Source organism: Onychomys torridus, chromosome 4, assembly GCF_903995425.1.
Source record: "Onychomys torridus chromosome 4, mOncTor1.1, whole genome shotgun sequence".
Classification (NCBI taxonomy): domain Eukaryota; kingdom Metazoa; phylum Chordata; class Mammalia; order Rodentia; family Cricetidae; genus Onychomys; species Onychomys torridus.
The window spans coordinates 101,882,150-101,888,493 of record NC_050446.1 but is presented as its reverse complement, the minus strand read 5'-3'; positions in this window follow the sequence as shown (position 1 = coordinate 101,888,493).

Sequence of the window (6,344 nt, the reverse complement as noted above, 5' to 3'; positions counted from 1 at the left end):
AGACTGTGCCAGCCCTCTTGGTTCCTTGTGACCATGGATGCTGGATGATAGACCGAGCAGAGTTCGCCAGAGAACACCGCTGGACTGCACTTCACCTCCCCCAGATCCTGTAACCAACCCCTTTACTGGCTGTAAGTTACCCCAAAATAAACCTCCTTTTTAACTACATGGAGTTGCCTTAATAAATCCCCCAGTAACATGTTTTGTATAATATTGAACAAAGTGAGGCAGTTGTGGAAAGGACAAGGTTAGTGAAGGGGGGGACAGCTAAAGGAAGATGACCATGATTAAACTCCTCTCAGCTGTGACTCCTCCTCCTTAAAATGTGTTCTGTTCTTCCTGGTATAAAGAAAGCATCTCCTCTCCAGAGTTTCTAATCTGCCATCTTGAGGAACACAGAGCTAATCATGCCCTACTCAGACCTGCTGTTCTTTAAGTTGTCCTTGAGGTGACTCCTCTGTCAAAGCGGCATACTATGTGGATGGCATGCTCCACCATCTTTCCCAGGGATTAGGGGTGTTTGGTGTACATGGGTAATCCTGCTGAGACCCAGGGATCCAGTTGACAGAGACATTGCTATCCTATAAAAACATGCAGCTTTAGGGACCCCACTGCAGGACTAGGGAGCTGTGGCCCCTTACTCTTGTCTGGATGTGGTTCATATTCCAAAACTCCATGTACCTGAAAGTTTGATTTCTAGTGAGGCAGCGAAATTTTCAAGGGGTGGGGCCCAGTGGGAGGTTCTGGTTTCCTATCTTACCCACTATGTGGTCATGCTCACAAGCATCTCTCCCATGATTCTATCAGCCAAAGCGTCCTCACCAGAGTCAGGGCTGTGCTATTTAGATTTTTTAGCCTCTAAAACTGTGAACTAAACAACCTTTTTATTTTATTAAGAACCCAGCTTCAGGTATTTCATTACAACAACAGAATAATATGGACTTCATGCCTGCTTTGCTATGTGTTAGCCAAATAGTGCACTCTTGATTTCCATCAATAGACTGTTCTCCAGCACTAGCCCCACAGTCTTAACCCAGAGGTTGAAAGGCCATAGGGAAGACCACAATGCTCACCTTCCCAGCACATGGGAGAGGAGAATGAAATGGGGCTTGGGGATTGACTAGAGTGCTCATCAAATGTTTGGAAGATATTTTTAAATTATTATTTACAATTTTTTATTATTGTTGTTAATGATGGTGGTACTTGTGTATATGATGTGTAGGTATGCACGTGGGTCAAAGGACAACTTTTGGGAGTTTGTTCTCTCCTTCTGTCTTGTTGAGGGAGAGTCTCTCTTACTTCTACCATGTTGCTTTCCCCAGGCTAGGGGCCTAGCTTCATCTCCAATCTTGCCATAGGAGTGCTGGGATTACAGGTATGTATCACCACATCTGGATTTATATGTACTCCATATTTCTAATTCAGGTCACCCAGGGCTTTTACCCACTGAGCCACCTTGCCAGCCCAGACATTTTTTTTTAAAAAAATTAATTAACAAATTAATTTTTTGTGATTCTGTGTGTAGAGCCCAAAGTCTTCTGGGTACTGGGCAAGCACTCTACCAGTGGTCTCTTGATGTGTTTTGAGACAATATCTTAGAGTTACTATTGCTATAATGAAACACCATGACCAAAAAGCAACTTGGAGAGGAAAAGATTTATTTGGCTTACATATCCAGAGTCATAATCCATTGAGGGAAGCCAAAGCAAGAATTCAAATGAGGCAGGAGCTGATGTCATAGACCATGGAGAAGTGCTGCTTATACAGGCTTGCTCCCCATGGCTTGCTCAGCCTGCTTTCTAATAGCATCCAAGACCAGCAGTCCAAGAATGGCCCCACCCACAATGGGCTGGGTCCTTCCACATCAATTACTAATTAAGAAAATGGTCCACAGGTTTGCCTACAGTCCAATCTTATGGAGCATTTTGTCAACTGAAGCCCCCTCCTCTCAGATGACTTTAGCTTGTGTCAAGTTGACATAAAACTAGCCAGCACAGACAGGGTCTCACTCTGTAGCTCAGGATGAACTCATAATCCACCTGCCTCAGCCTCCCTTGGTGCAGGGACAACAGATCTGTACCACTATGCCTGGCTAGGGCAGAGGACATGGAGTAGTCCTGGAGTAGAAATGGCATCACAGGGCAGCAGACCATTCTTCATAATGACGCAGACATCACATGCGTACCTTGACCGCAGAACAGGCAGATGATTGCTCTAGGCCCACTGCAGTGCGGAACTTGGGGGTGTCCCATAATGTATCAGATGCTTCTTGGCCTGGAGAATTCCTTTTGCTAGGAAAGGTACTAAAGGGGACCCCAGGGACCTCATTCACTCACTCAAAGCCAAGGCCACTATGAACAAACAGGGTGGCTTGGGGACTATGACACCCACCCAGGGACCCTGACTGGGTTGAACCTGGATCCTTGAGCTGACTCTGGAAGCTTCTACCTCCAGAACTCCTGCCCAGTTCATGCTGCCCCAGCTTCCCAGCAGTCCCCAGGGCCAAGACCTTCTTCCTGCTGCTCAGCCTCTGCATTGCTGCATTGCTGCCTTGCCTCTCCAGGCTGCGTGCTACCTGCTGAGGCTTGTCTGTGCTGGAGCTCTGGTATCTGTACTTGCCTGCTTATCTGGTTCCTGCTGTGTCAGGCAGCTGCCACCTCATTTAGCCAGATTTCTGTCCATTCCTGCACTTGCCACCCCATCGCTTCACAACGACTTGGAAGTGATGTGTGTGTCTGGCCACTATATTCCCAGCCCACTCCTGACTGAGCCCAGCTCATGGCTCTTCCTTTCTAGGTTCTGTCCACTGACACCCCCACATCAAGGGTCCATCTTCATTTGGGACCTTACCTTCTTCACCAAAGTGCATTCCTGGACATCCAGATGCCATCTCTTCTGCCAGCTTGCAGCCAGTCATGCCACAGCTCCGCCCCCCTCCCACCCAAAGATTTGACCTTGAAGTCAGTCTCTTGGTTTCCTGTCCTGTGCCTATGGGGTCAGAAATATCCAGCTGTGAGAACAAAGAGCCTGTCCCAGCCTTCCTCAGCCATGCCTCATCCGGGAGAGCCATGCTTTCTGGGTGGAATTCACCCTCCCTACAAAGGCAACTCTCAGCCAGGGAAATCAGCAATAGCTCTGTAAAGCCAGGGGCCAGACCTCAGCCATCATCAGGTCAGGTTTCCGTTTTGCTCTTGGGAAACTGAGGGTCTTGTGGTTGATGGTGGCAGAGGTATGAGGTGAATAAGCCTGCCTTGGACACAGAGTGTTTTCAAGTGCACCACACCCAACTCCCAGAGTGACAAGCAAAGGCCAGCCAGGCATGTGGAAGTGTCAATTCTACCACAAAACAAAACCCCCTTGTGCTTTCACCAGTTTGAGTTTTCAATGCCAGGGTCTAAGGCAGGAAGAAGACTCAGCACACCACTGCCATTTGATTGCTTCTCTCCAGAGCCCAGGCTTTGGAACCTAGTTGGGATGGTAGTGAGGGGCGGGACTTCAGGCTCAGTTCCTTAAGTGTTTGCCCAGCGTTCATGAAGCGCTAGATTTGACCCCCAGCACATCAAAAACTGGACAAGGTGGCACATGCCTGGAATGCCAGTACTCTAGAGGTGGAGGCAGGCTCCCCATGGGAGCCCTTACCCTTTTGGAGGAGGGGATAGAGAGGAAGGCTGGAGGGGGGGCAAGAGGAGGGATGAGGGGAGGGGGGTCTGTAGTTGGTATGTAAAATGAATAAAAAAATTCTTAAATAAAAAAGGTGGAGGCAGGAGCGGCAGAAATCCAATTTCATCCTCTGCTACATAGTAAGTTCGAGGTCAGTCTGGAATACATGAGCTCCTGTCTCAAAGGGGAAAAAGTCGGGAACTGGAGGGATGGGTCAGTGGTTAAAGGCACTGGCTGATCTTCCAGAAGACTCACCCAGCACTCACATGACAGTTTACAACTGTCTATAACTCCAGTTCCAGGAGACCCACACCATCTTCTGGCCTCCACAGACATCAGGCACATATGTATACACAGACATCCATGCAGGCAAAAACACCCATACACATAAAATCAAAATAAGTATCTTTAATATTAAGATAAATTAAAAAGTGGAACCTTTAAGGGGAGATGAAGGACCCCCATCAGAGACTTTAAGTTTAACAGGGCTTAACAAAATAATAATCAAAAGGGTTTTCAAGGGAGCCATTGGGGACTCTGGGCTTCTCCTGTGTACAGTCGCATGGATGATGTTCACATGCTGCACGACACACAAGCATCCATGGAGTGACATATGAATGAGAAATTGGACATGACACGGATTGGGTAATGTCTTAGGGTTTCTATTGCTGTGAAGCGACACCGTGACGTGACGATCACTCTTACAAAGGAAAACATTTCATTGGAGCCCGCTTACAGTTTCAGAGGTTTAATCTGTCATCGTCTTGAGGGGACACATCACAGCATGAAGGCAGGCATGGTGCTCAAGAAGGAAGCTCCTCCAAGTACGAAGTTGTAAATATCAGTTTGTCCATCCAAGCCACTGGCTCGGGTACTGCAGGGGGGCCTGTATGGGAGACGGGAGCGGAGGACCTGTGCTCTTACGGTGGAAACTCTGAGCGCCTGGTTGGTTTGTTTGTTTGTTTTGTTTGTTTGTTTTGTTCTTGTTTTCTTCAGCTTTGAACCCTGAAACTGCTTGTGGCAGGTTCAGTTCCTGACAGCACAAATCCCAGTGCGTCAGTTCAAGGGCTGAATGACTTCACAAGCCCTGGTCTCAGGAAATTCACTTTCATATTGGGCTAGTGGCTCATTTCGAATACACATCTTCAGATTAACTATGTCCAAAATACTGTCTTGAAACATGAGCTCCATCAATTTTTAGTATTGTCTAGAACTACATTGTAAAATCTTTAAAGCATGTGTTAGATGTATGTGTGAAAATTTTGTTTAAAGGTAAGCTTCATACCATACTGTCAGTTTTTGTCTTAATAAAACTATATATAGATTTATTTAAAAAATAAAAAAGAGGGGAACTCCTAGGAAGTGAACTGACTTGAGCTTCTGAGACCTCCAAACCCTCCCCCACAATAATGATGCACTTGCTCCAGCAAGACTACTCTACTCCGACAAGGCCACACCTCCTACCAGCGCCACTCCCGATGGGCCAAGCATGCAGTCACATGAGCCTATGGGGGCCATTCCTAGTCAAAGCACCACAGATAGTATCATCGTTCCCCCACCTGTGTTGATGACCCCTACCCCTCCCTGAGCTACAGCTGGATACAGCTGTTATACTGTGTTCCCAGACACCTGGAACTCTAGGCAGCCTTAAGAGCAAGTTCTGACCAAAGAGATAAAAGTTCAAGATTTGAAGACAACTTCTCAGTAGGCTGTTGAGAGAAAGTTCCCACAATCAGGAGGGAGATCAGCCCTTCCTAGCCTCAATGTGGACATGGCTGCAGAATGCCTGGCCAGTTTTTCGCCATGAAGCAACCACAAGTTAGACACAGAAATGTATTCCTCACAGTTCTCTGGGCTGAGAAGTTCGAAGTCAAGAGGCTGCCACAGAAGACTACCCAGGCCAGATTGGAATGGAAGAAGGCAGTCCTGGTGCTTCTGGGGCCACCCACAGCCAGCATTCCCTGCTATCCCACTGTGCCACACCCTCTCTAAGAACAGTAGTGCCCTCCTACAGCCCACACTCTACTTGCTCTCTCTTCTACATACCCCTACACTTGTAGGTACCCAGCCTGAAACCTGGTGCTCTGGTGCCTTATTCTTAAGGTCACTGCCTGCTTGTGGTAGATAGGGAGGGTGGGGTACAGATAGCCACAGCAGGAATGGAGTCTTGATATCCCTTCCATACCCTGTACAGAAACCTCAAAAGGGTGGGAAGTACGGTTGCCTTGTCCCCTCAGTTAAGGGTTACTCTGGGACAAGGGCCTGTGGTGCCCTAGATCTCAGTCATTTTCTCACACTAGAACCCCCCAAACCCTGGATCCCAACCCTAGAGAGTCTTGTTTGAGGACTTTCGGGTGACCCAGACATCTGCAGGAGGTTCTGATGGGAAACCTGGTAGATACCCCAATCCTTCCTTGGCAGCCAGGCTTTCTCTGTGCTCTTGCCCCATCCTTTCTTTCTGGCTGAGCAAGCAGGGGCCTGCTCCTTCATGGCCCCCACCCCGAAACATGCTTATGTTTCAGTGCACAGTAATTCTGTATTAGATAAGCACACCTGTCCCAAAGGAGATCCTCATTGGGGGCAGGTGTTCATGGTATGGAGGCCAGAAGACAGTCCTGGTTATCATCCCTCAGGTGCTATCCACTTTCTTTGCCTTTTATTTATTTATTTATTTATTTATTTAT